Raw genomic sequence first — 9,225 nt, 5'->3', positions numbered from 1 at the left:
AAGTCATTCTTGATTCCTTCCTTCCCAACTTGTATCCAATTAGTTCTGCCATTTCATCCCAATTTTTCTTCCAGTAAGTAGAGCAAATGAGACTTGTACCCATTTCCACTTAGTACATGTCAAATGTCGTTCTCATCAGTGCTCTTCCCACGGGTCCACCTCTTGCCTTCCTCTCCTCCTTTTCCTTTTTATCTGAAAAATAAATAAATAAGAGACAGCACGGGGGCAAGTGAGAGCCAGACGGGCACCAAGCAACACTGTGCCTTGTGGAGGAAAAAACTAAACATGGGCAAAGGAGATCCTAAGAAGCCGAGAGGCAAAATGTCACCATATGCATTCTTTATGCAAACCTGCCAGGAGGAGCACAAGAAGAAGCACCCGGATGCTTCAGTCAACTTTTCAGTTTTCTAAGAAGTGCTCAGAGATGTGGAAGACTATGTCTGCTAAAGAGAAAGGGAAATTTGAAGACATGGCCAAGGCGGACAAGGCTCGTTATGAAAGAGAAATGAAAACCTCCATCCCTCCTAAAGGGGAGCAAAAAGGAAGTTCGAGGATTCCAATGCACCCAAGAGGCCTCCTTCGGCCTTCTTCTTGTTCTGTTCTGAGTATCGCCCTAAAATCAAAGGGGAACGTCCTGGACTGTCTATTAGTGATGATGAGAAAAACCAGGGAGAGACGTGGAACAACACTGAAGCAGACGACGAGCAGCCTGAGGAGAAGAAGCTGCTGAGCTGAAGGAAAAATACAAAAAGCTAAAGGAAAGCCTGGTGCAGCAAAAGGGGGGTTGCGAAGGCTGAAAAGAGCAAGAAAAAGAAGGAAGATGAGGAAGGTGAAGAGGATGAGGAAGAAGAGGAAGATGAAGAGGATGAGGAAGAAGAGGAAGAGGATGAGGATGAATAAGTTGGTTATAGCGCAGTTTTCTTGTCTATAAAGCATTTAAGGCCCCTGTACACAACTCATTCCTTTTAAAGAAAAAAATGGAAATGTAAGGCTATGTAAGATTTGTTTTTAAACTGTACAGTGTCTTCTTTTGTTTGGTTAACACACTATCGAATGTGTCTTTAGATAGCCCTGTCCTGGTGGTCTTTTCAATAGCCACTAACTTTGCCTGGTACAGTATGGGGGTTGTAAATTGGCATGGAAATTTAAAGCAGGTTCTTGATGGTGCACAGCACAAATTAGTTATATATGGGGATGGTAGTTTTTTTCATCTCAATTGTCTGATACAGCTTATATGAAATAATTGTTCTGTTAACTGAATACCACTCTATAATTGCAAAAAAAGGTTGCAGCTGTTTTGTTGACATTCTGAATGCTTCTAAGTAAATACAATTTTTATTAAAAAATGAAATACACTCAGTTCTAAATGAGAACACAACCAGAACTTGAGTTTTTTGTTTGTTTGTTTTAAAGAGAAGTTGAAATCAATGGGGGTGGGAGTGAAAGCTAAATATCTCAGGCTTAAAGGTAAATTCCTGCTCCTATCCTTTCTAGTATAATGACCACAAACCACAGGGAGTGAATGACCACTGGCAGTATGCCTAGTTTGAACTGAGGTGTTCTATGGGTATAAAATACACTCAAGAGCTGGAAGATTTAGTATAGATGAACAAATCTCTCATCTGAAATGTTTGAGATCACAAATATTTCAGATTTTGGGTAGAGTGTTTTAGATTTAGAAATATTTTTGTTAAGGATGTTCACTGGTTGAACAAAAAAATCTAAAATTTAGATTTTTATCTAAATGATTTCACATAGTTGCTCAAAAACATTTGTATTTCAGAACATTTCAGATTTCTGGATTAAGGAGGCTCAATCTGTGCAAAAAAATGAGTATCTGATGGCTCAAGACTGTAATCATAGTTACTTTGGAGACAAGGAGTTCAAGTGCAGTCTGGATAAGAAATTCCTGAGAACCCAACTCAGTGGATGGTTAGGTACAGTGATTCCCATGTTGTCACAGCTGCACAGGAAACACAAAGGCAGGAGGAAGGAATGTGCCCTGTCATCTCCACCCATTCCCACAAGCACAAGGAGACTCACAAGCCAGATCAGACTGGGAATACAGTAAGATCTTACCTTGAAAATGGCCAACAAGAAAGGGGTTGAGGCATGGCTTAAGTGGTAGAGTGCCTGCCTGGCAAGCATAAGGCCCTAAATTCAATCCCCAGCACTGAAACATAAATGTAAATACAATTAAAATGCATTCATTTTCAGATTGACTGTGTTAAAATGAGGATTTGGGGTATCTTGGGTCAAAACATTATTGAGATGGATTTTATTAAAATATGGCTGTTAAGTCAGGCGTTCAGTCTGCACCATGTGGAAAATGAACTAGACAATATTTGGGAAGGGACAGGAAGGGAAACTGGGGGAAAGTGAAGGGGTGACCACTGTCCAAAGAGAAATGTACTCACTACCTGACTTGTGAAACGGTAACCTCTCTGTACAACACCTTAATAATAAGAAAATTATATTTAAGAAAGAAGTCAGATACTGATGGCTTATTCCTGGAATCCTTCTACTCAGGAGTCTGAAAGCTGAAGGATCAGTTTGAAGCCAGGCCAGACAGAAAAGTCTGAGACTTTTTGTCTTCAATTAACTACCAAGCAGCTGGGCTTAGAGGTATATCTAGAAGTAGAGTGCTAGCTGTAAGCAAGGAAGCTAAGTGAAAGTACAAAGCTCTAACTTCAACCCTGGTACTGGCAAAAAAAAAAAAGGAAGAAAAAAGAAAACAGAGTGGCTATAAGTGGCTCCATTGCACTTCCATTGGGCAGTGCTGCTCCAGGCAGACTCACATATCTGCCTTAGTTCTCTGGCTACTTCACTTCTCTTCTTGGAGGACATGGGATAGGCAAAAGGCTTAAGATGCTAGGTGGAAGTGGCACTGTGGCTCAACGTGATAAATTGCTAGACTTGAGCAAAAGAGCTCAGGGGCAATGCCAATGCCCTTTTAGACGTCATTCTAGGTGGCTTTTCATTGGCTTCAAATTGGTGATTAAGTAAAAAAAATGCTACAAACATGGAAATATCTATATTGTTTTTTTTTCTTTTGCCAGTCTCGGGGCTTGAATTCAGGGCCTGAGCACTGTCCTTGTACTTTCTCAAGGCTAGTGCTCTACCACTTGAGCCACAGCACTACTGGCTTTTTTTTAATGTATGTGGTTTCTAGGAATTGAACCTGCGTCTTCATGCATGCGAGGCAAGCACTCTACCACCAGGCCAAACTCCCGGATTCATCTATATCGGTATCTATCCATTTTTAAACACACTGGTAACTATTCAGGGCACACAGCTAACACTTAACCACTATTTCTTCTGCATACTGCCCTGTAACTTTCTTTTTCACAAAGCAATGAGCAAGAAATCTTTTTATGCTAGCTCATATAGCAGTACTTCTTTTTAATGGCTGGTGGTATTCTTTTGTATGGATGCATTATAATTCATTGTACTATTTTCTAATATTGATGGATATTTAAGTTGTTCTCAATTGTTTTTGCTATTAGAATTGAATCTTATTACAGCCAATATGGATTTCAATTTTCTAGAAAATAATTTACCTCTTCCTCTGTGGTAACCAGTCTTTTAATAGTTTCTGAAATAATATATCCTGTCCAATTGTGAGATGTAGCAATCATAAATATTAACAAAATTTTAGATGCAGTTTATATATTGATATAATCTCTAGCCTAACCAACATCTGAAAATTTTTAATGTACATAAGCAGTTTATGAACACTCAATGTGTATAGTAATAGGTGTCAAGGGGCTCTACCAACAAACCACTTAACTGAGGGATGCAGTTTTTCTTTTCTTTAAATTGATATACAGCATAAAAACTATACCAATTCCTGATTGTGTTATTTGATGAAATTTGGTTATATGTTAACATTTGAGTAACTGTTACTAGGGTGAATAATTGTGTGTGTGTGTGTGTGTGTGTGTGTGTGTGTTCTGGTCCTGGGGCTTAAACTCAGCACATTGGCACTTTACCCAAGTTTGCTCTAGGCTAGCACTCTACCACTTGTGCCCCAGATACATTTCCAACTTTTTGGGTAGTTTATTGGAGGAAAGTTTCACAGACTTCTCTGCCCAGGCTGGCTTCCAGCTGTCATCTTCAGATTTCAATCTCCTGAGTAGCTAGATTACAGATGTGAGCCACAGGCACCCAGTGTTTTTGGTGTTTTTTTAAGACAGTCTCTCTATGCTACCTAGATTGGTCTTGAACTATTCTCAACTCTGAGTACTGGGGCAACAGGTGTGTGCCACCAGACTTGGCTAGGGGAAAAAAACATTTTGAACAGCATGTTTTTAAGGTGCAACTCCCCACCCTTAAATTTCCAGAATTCTCACCTCTGGGATGAAAACTCTCTTACAGTTCAATTTAGAGAACAAGGAATAATGGAATCACAAGGTCTATTTTTAGGTATTTTCTTTTCTTGCAGGACCTGTTCTGGGCTAACCAGACTGGATTTAATGGGAAATATGGGTTGCTGGCTCATTTGGTCAAAGTCAATGAGATTTAATACTATTTCCCCAAATTTGCTTACATTCGTTAAGATCAATATGGGTCATTCAATGTAAATAAAGCTAATTTTTTAAGAGTACCAACGTTCATTTATTTTTTTTGGCAGAAAGTAAAGAACAGCACAACTCTGGTGAAGGAATCCAACTTCTATGTCTACTCAAGAAAAAGAATAATCAGAGAGAAAACTGAAAGAGGCTGTGGCCAAATTCATGGATGTCTCCAAACAGATATTTAGACTTTTTGAGAACATTTTGTTTTTATTTGGAGAGCCAAAAGGTCTGTCAGTAATGCAATAAACTACATTAGGTAAATCTGGTGGGGGGAGGGAAGGAAACTCTTGAAGTGCAATTACAATTTTCTGTGAGAAAACTCCAATTTTCAAATAACTAATTTGGAATTTTTGGAACAGTTTATAACTCTGTGACTTGTCATTTGGCTTAATATTACCTAATCCAGCTATGTGATCTGAAATACACCATTTCTCCTGTGTCTTAACTGCTGATTCACAGAAATAAGTGAGTTAAGCAAAGACACTCCTAAGTGATATTTTTAGTTTAAAAATTCAATTATTTACATGAATTCCTGTTACATTTTCCCCCAAAATATCAACATTCAGCATTCAATTAAAAAACTTTTAGAATATTATTCAGTAGGGCAGGGGTGTGGTTCAAGTGGCAGTGTGCCTACCTAGCAAGTGCAAGGCCGTGAGTTCAAATTCCAATACTTGAAAAAAAAAACCCTTCAGCAACATTTAACAATTCTTTCATACAAGTATTTAAGAAATCACAAGAAAACATGTTCTATTATTTTCTTATAAGTCTTGCATGTTTACTTTGAAATGATATTAAAGGGAACTATATAGGAATTACAACTGAGTAGCTGCTATGTATCTGTAACTACCCTGTCTTTTCATTCTAGGCCATTCAATCTGTGTGTGTGTGTGTTGCATGTATGTTGTTTTGTTATACCTCTAAGACTCAATGAGTGACCTGTATTAGGTGGCATCAAAGTGGAATCCAGATCTGATCAAAACCTCTCTATAAAGCAATGTCTACAAACTTAAATAAGGTGTAGCGGAAACAGGTATATTTGTTTAGGTAAAATGAAGTTATAATGAGCAAGTTTACAGAACTGTCAAGTTTATTTTCCCTTCATGCACCCCAGCCCTAAGGTAAGCTCAGGTCAATAGGTCTGCATGCTCTCTAGAGATGCAGGTTCTTGCCATATTATTGGTTGGCTCTGCTCTAGTGCATTGTCTTTACATGAATTATTAGTCCTCTGAACAAGGAGAGCACACATCCAAACTGCAAATAATTCCATCAAACAGCATTTTACAGCTGATTCTGAGACTAGTATTTTAAGAAACTATTATCACAAGGATGGGGCACATCACATCAGGGAAATGGTTTGGGACTGCACCTGGCTGAGATGGTGCCTGCTGCCTGGTTCGAAGGCATGGCTGTGGTTGCATCCTCCCCTGGCCCTGCCCACCTTTGTGCTGATAGGCTCCTGCATCCTATATTAGCTAAATGTGCTTCTTGCCTTGGTGAGTCTCCCTGGTGCTTCTGATTGTCCTTCCTCCAGGGAGGGAGGAAGGGAGGGCAGGGTGAAGGCGGTCAGCCGGCGGCCCTTTCCTTTCTCGGTTGGGGTGTGTTCTCTCTATCCCTCTTGAGGGTCAGGAGGGACAGAGGACTAAAAACCCTGATAGGATGAGGTAAGTACAGATACCATGCAACTAAGAGAAGGCATGCCTTACTCTTTGCATTCTAAGACAACTAAGATGGGGTGTGTGTTACTAGGAAAATCCATCTGCATGCAGGCCAGAAAGGGTATATGTCACTATCCACCACCCAACATTCTGCATCAAGAAAGCCCATTGAGTTTCTGGGATGGGTTCTCTGGGAATTCAAATGCAGACTGCATAAGCTGACAACTCATGAAAGTTTCACCCTTCTTACCTATTTGTCAAAGTATGACACAACTCTATCATACAAAACATGAAACATAAATGCTTCCCTGGGGTAGCATTAAAACAAGACATTTTCTGGTGTGAAAAACAAACTTGGTGAATGAAGTGCTGGATTTGAGAATCTGACCGAGTTCCTTCCACACGCTTACATTTACAGACCACTTGTAGGTGCTAAACAACTTTTAGCATTTTTTGGGGGGGGGTAGTCTTGAACGTAAGCTCAGGGCCTGAGCACTGTTCTTGAGCTTTTTCAAAGCTAGAGCTCTACCTCTTGAGTCTCAGCAACATTTCTGGCTTTTTTCTATGTATGTGGCGCCTAGCATGCACAAAGAGCTGGGCTTGATTCCTTGGTACCACATACATAGAAAAAGCTGGAAGTGGTGCTGTGGCTCAAGTGATAGAGCTCTAGCCTTGAGACAGTGCTCAGGCCCTGAGTTCAAACCCCAGGACTGGCAAAAAAAAAAAAAAAAAAAAGAGTATCAGGTACACTAGTCAGAAAAATATGAGGCAGGAAACAAGGAGATTTTTCTGACTTTGAATGAGAGGAGGCAGAGTTGGAACCAAAGAGCTTTGAAAAATACCACAGGCCCAACTACAGCAAGCATCAATGTAAGACACTAATACAAGGGGTTTATTAAAGAATGTTTATTGTTTATTTCACCATGTCACTGGCAAGTTCAAGTGTGCTTGAAGAAAACTTTTTTTTTTTTTGCCAGCCCTGGGGCTTGAGCTCAGGGCCTGGTTACTGTCTTTGGGCTTCTCAATAGAGCTCTACCACTTGAGCCACAGTATCACTTCCAGCTTTCCCACCCCCCCTCCATGTATGTGATACTGTGGAATCAAATCTGGGTCTTTGTGCATGCTAGGCAAGCACTCTACCAGTAGGCCACACTCCTTTTTTTTGGGGGTGGGTCATGGGGCTTGAACTCTTCAGCTCAAGGCTGCCGCCCTACCCCTTGAGCCACTTCCAGGTTTGCAGAGATACGACCCGGGCTGGCTTTGAACTGCAATCCTCAGATCTTAGTCTCCTGAGTAGCTAGGATTACAGGCGTGAGCCACCTTGCCTGGCCTGAAGAACACTTTTTATGACTAATTTAGTTCTGAATGAAGTTTCAGACAACGTGAGAAAACAACTAAATTCTATCATACTTTTTCAAGTTTTAGAGATCAAATCACTTCTAACTATACTTGATTAAAATGGAGCTACAGACACATGCAAAAATACTTATAATTCTAAAATACACAAAAGGTCACCAGTATTTACAGAAAGAAAAATTCAGACATAGGCAAATACTGTTCTCTATAAGCAACAGTTCTTGAAATTCCAGACTTGTATTAAACGTGTGGCTTTGTACAAGTACACAGAATGATGCAGAACTGCTAACCAAACATCTTAAACACTTTCAGTCCCTAAAACTCAGCATTCTTATTAATGGTTCTGTTTCACAATGTGCAATTATTAACTTAAAGTAAAATTATACAACTTTAAAGGATTTTCATTAAGATTTCAAGTTTTTTGACTTCTTATATTCCTATAATACCTAACAGTCCACTATACGTAACCTATAATTCTATATACAATCTATAATCCAATATGGAAATGTAACAAGAACTTTTCATAGTGCCAGGTGCCAGTAGTTCATGCCTATAATCATAGTTACTCAAGAGGCTAAGATTTGAGGACTGTGGTTTGGAAGCAGTTCAGAAGTAAAGTCCATAAGACTCTTATTTCCAATTAACCAGGAAAAAGCCAGAAGTGGAGCTGTGGCTCAAGTGGTAGAATGTTAGCCTAGAACACAAAAGCTCAGGGACAGACCCAGACCCAAACCTCAGGACTTGCCCCAGGTGTAGCATTCAATCACACCGCCAACTTAGTCTTATTACATATTCAGAGCACTTCTTTGCTGTGACAAAGTGATACAGTGGAAGCAAAGCCTAGCCTGGCTATGAACCTGCAATGCATGGAAACACAATAGGGTGATAGCTGAGGAAAGAGCTCTCATAGGCTGCTGACACAGGAGAGTAAGGCGAGTTCAAAGATTAGAACACTGTAAGACTATTCACCTTAAGAGCAGACCAAGTGGAAAGTGGTCTCCAAATGACTAATTTGTCATTAGTTATTCACAATTTTCAGTAGTTTTTAAAGCTGTTTAGCTTAATGTGCTAACATTTCAACTGACCTGAGCTATTAATAGCAGGTAGGAAAGTGTTACCATTAAAGACTAATCGTGTGACGTTCTCAGGCACAGCTAAGTGAAACAAAATTAGAACCTGCTAGAAATGGGTCAGTTTTCACAATTTAGTAATTTCCAAGAAAAGATTAAAGATGCCTTCCAATACGATCAGAAGAGTAACAAAATTCCTTAATTCCCGAAACAAATTCGTTTTCTTTCTGGTCAGAGTTACCTATGTTATAGCCTTTGCAATATCACTGCTATCAACTTTCAATAAATGCCCATCTACAAATTAATTAACTTTTTGGAAACAAATCCCTGGTATACTATTCTTTTGATTCCCATGAAAGACTCACTTTTAAGATACAATTGCAGCTCCCCCTACACTGCCAGTTACTGTGTCATACACACGCCTTAAAATTCTGTAATCAGCAACCACCAGGTGCCGTATCGCATTCAGCACACCACCGTCAGTCAATACAGACATCCCCAAACACACCAAGGCTGGTTTTGTCAAATGTTTTATTGAGTGTAGACATCTGGAGTACTGTAAAA

General features: G+C 39.7%; 1 protein-coding gene and 1 pseudogene across 2 annotated transcripts in view; one reads left to right on the top strand and one right to left on the bottom strand.

Annotated features, from left to right (window-relative positions):
* The first annotated feature begins 285 nt into the window (after positions 1-285).
* On the top strand, positions 286-900 carry LOC150056189 (high mobility group protein B1 pseudogene; annotated as a pseudogene).
* Positions 901-9,175: 8,275 nt separating this feature from the next.
* Ola1 (Obg like ATPase 1) overlaps positions 9,176-9,225 on the bottom strand; it is a 121,126-nt gene continuing 121,076 nt past the window's right edge. For both annotated transcript variants that reach the window (XM_090342617.1, XM_090342616.1), the window contains exon 11: positions 9,176-9,225. This exon is cut by the window's right edge and continues 456 nt beyond it. The gene's annotated coding sequence lies outside the window, so the exon portion shown is untranslated.

The sequence above is a fragment of the Megascapheus bottae genome, chromosome 12 (assembly GCF_031878675.1).
Source record: "Megascapheus bottae isolate mThoBot1 chromosome 12, mThoBot2.hap1, whole genome shotgun sequence".
Taxonomy (NCBI): Eukaryota; Metazoa; Chordata; class Mammalia; order Rodentia; family Geomyidae; genus Megascapheus; species Megascapheus bottae.
Note: the sequence above shows the minus strand (reverse complement) of the source record. Positions and strands in the feature narration are given on the sequence as shown.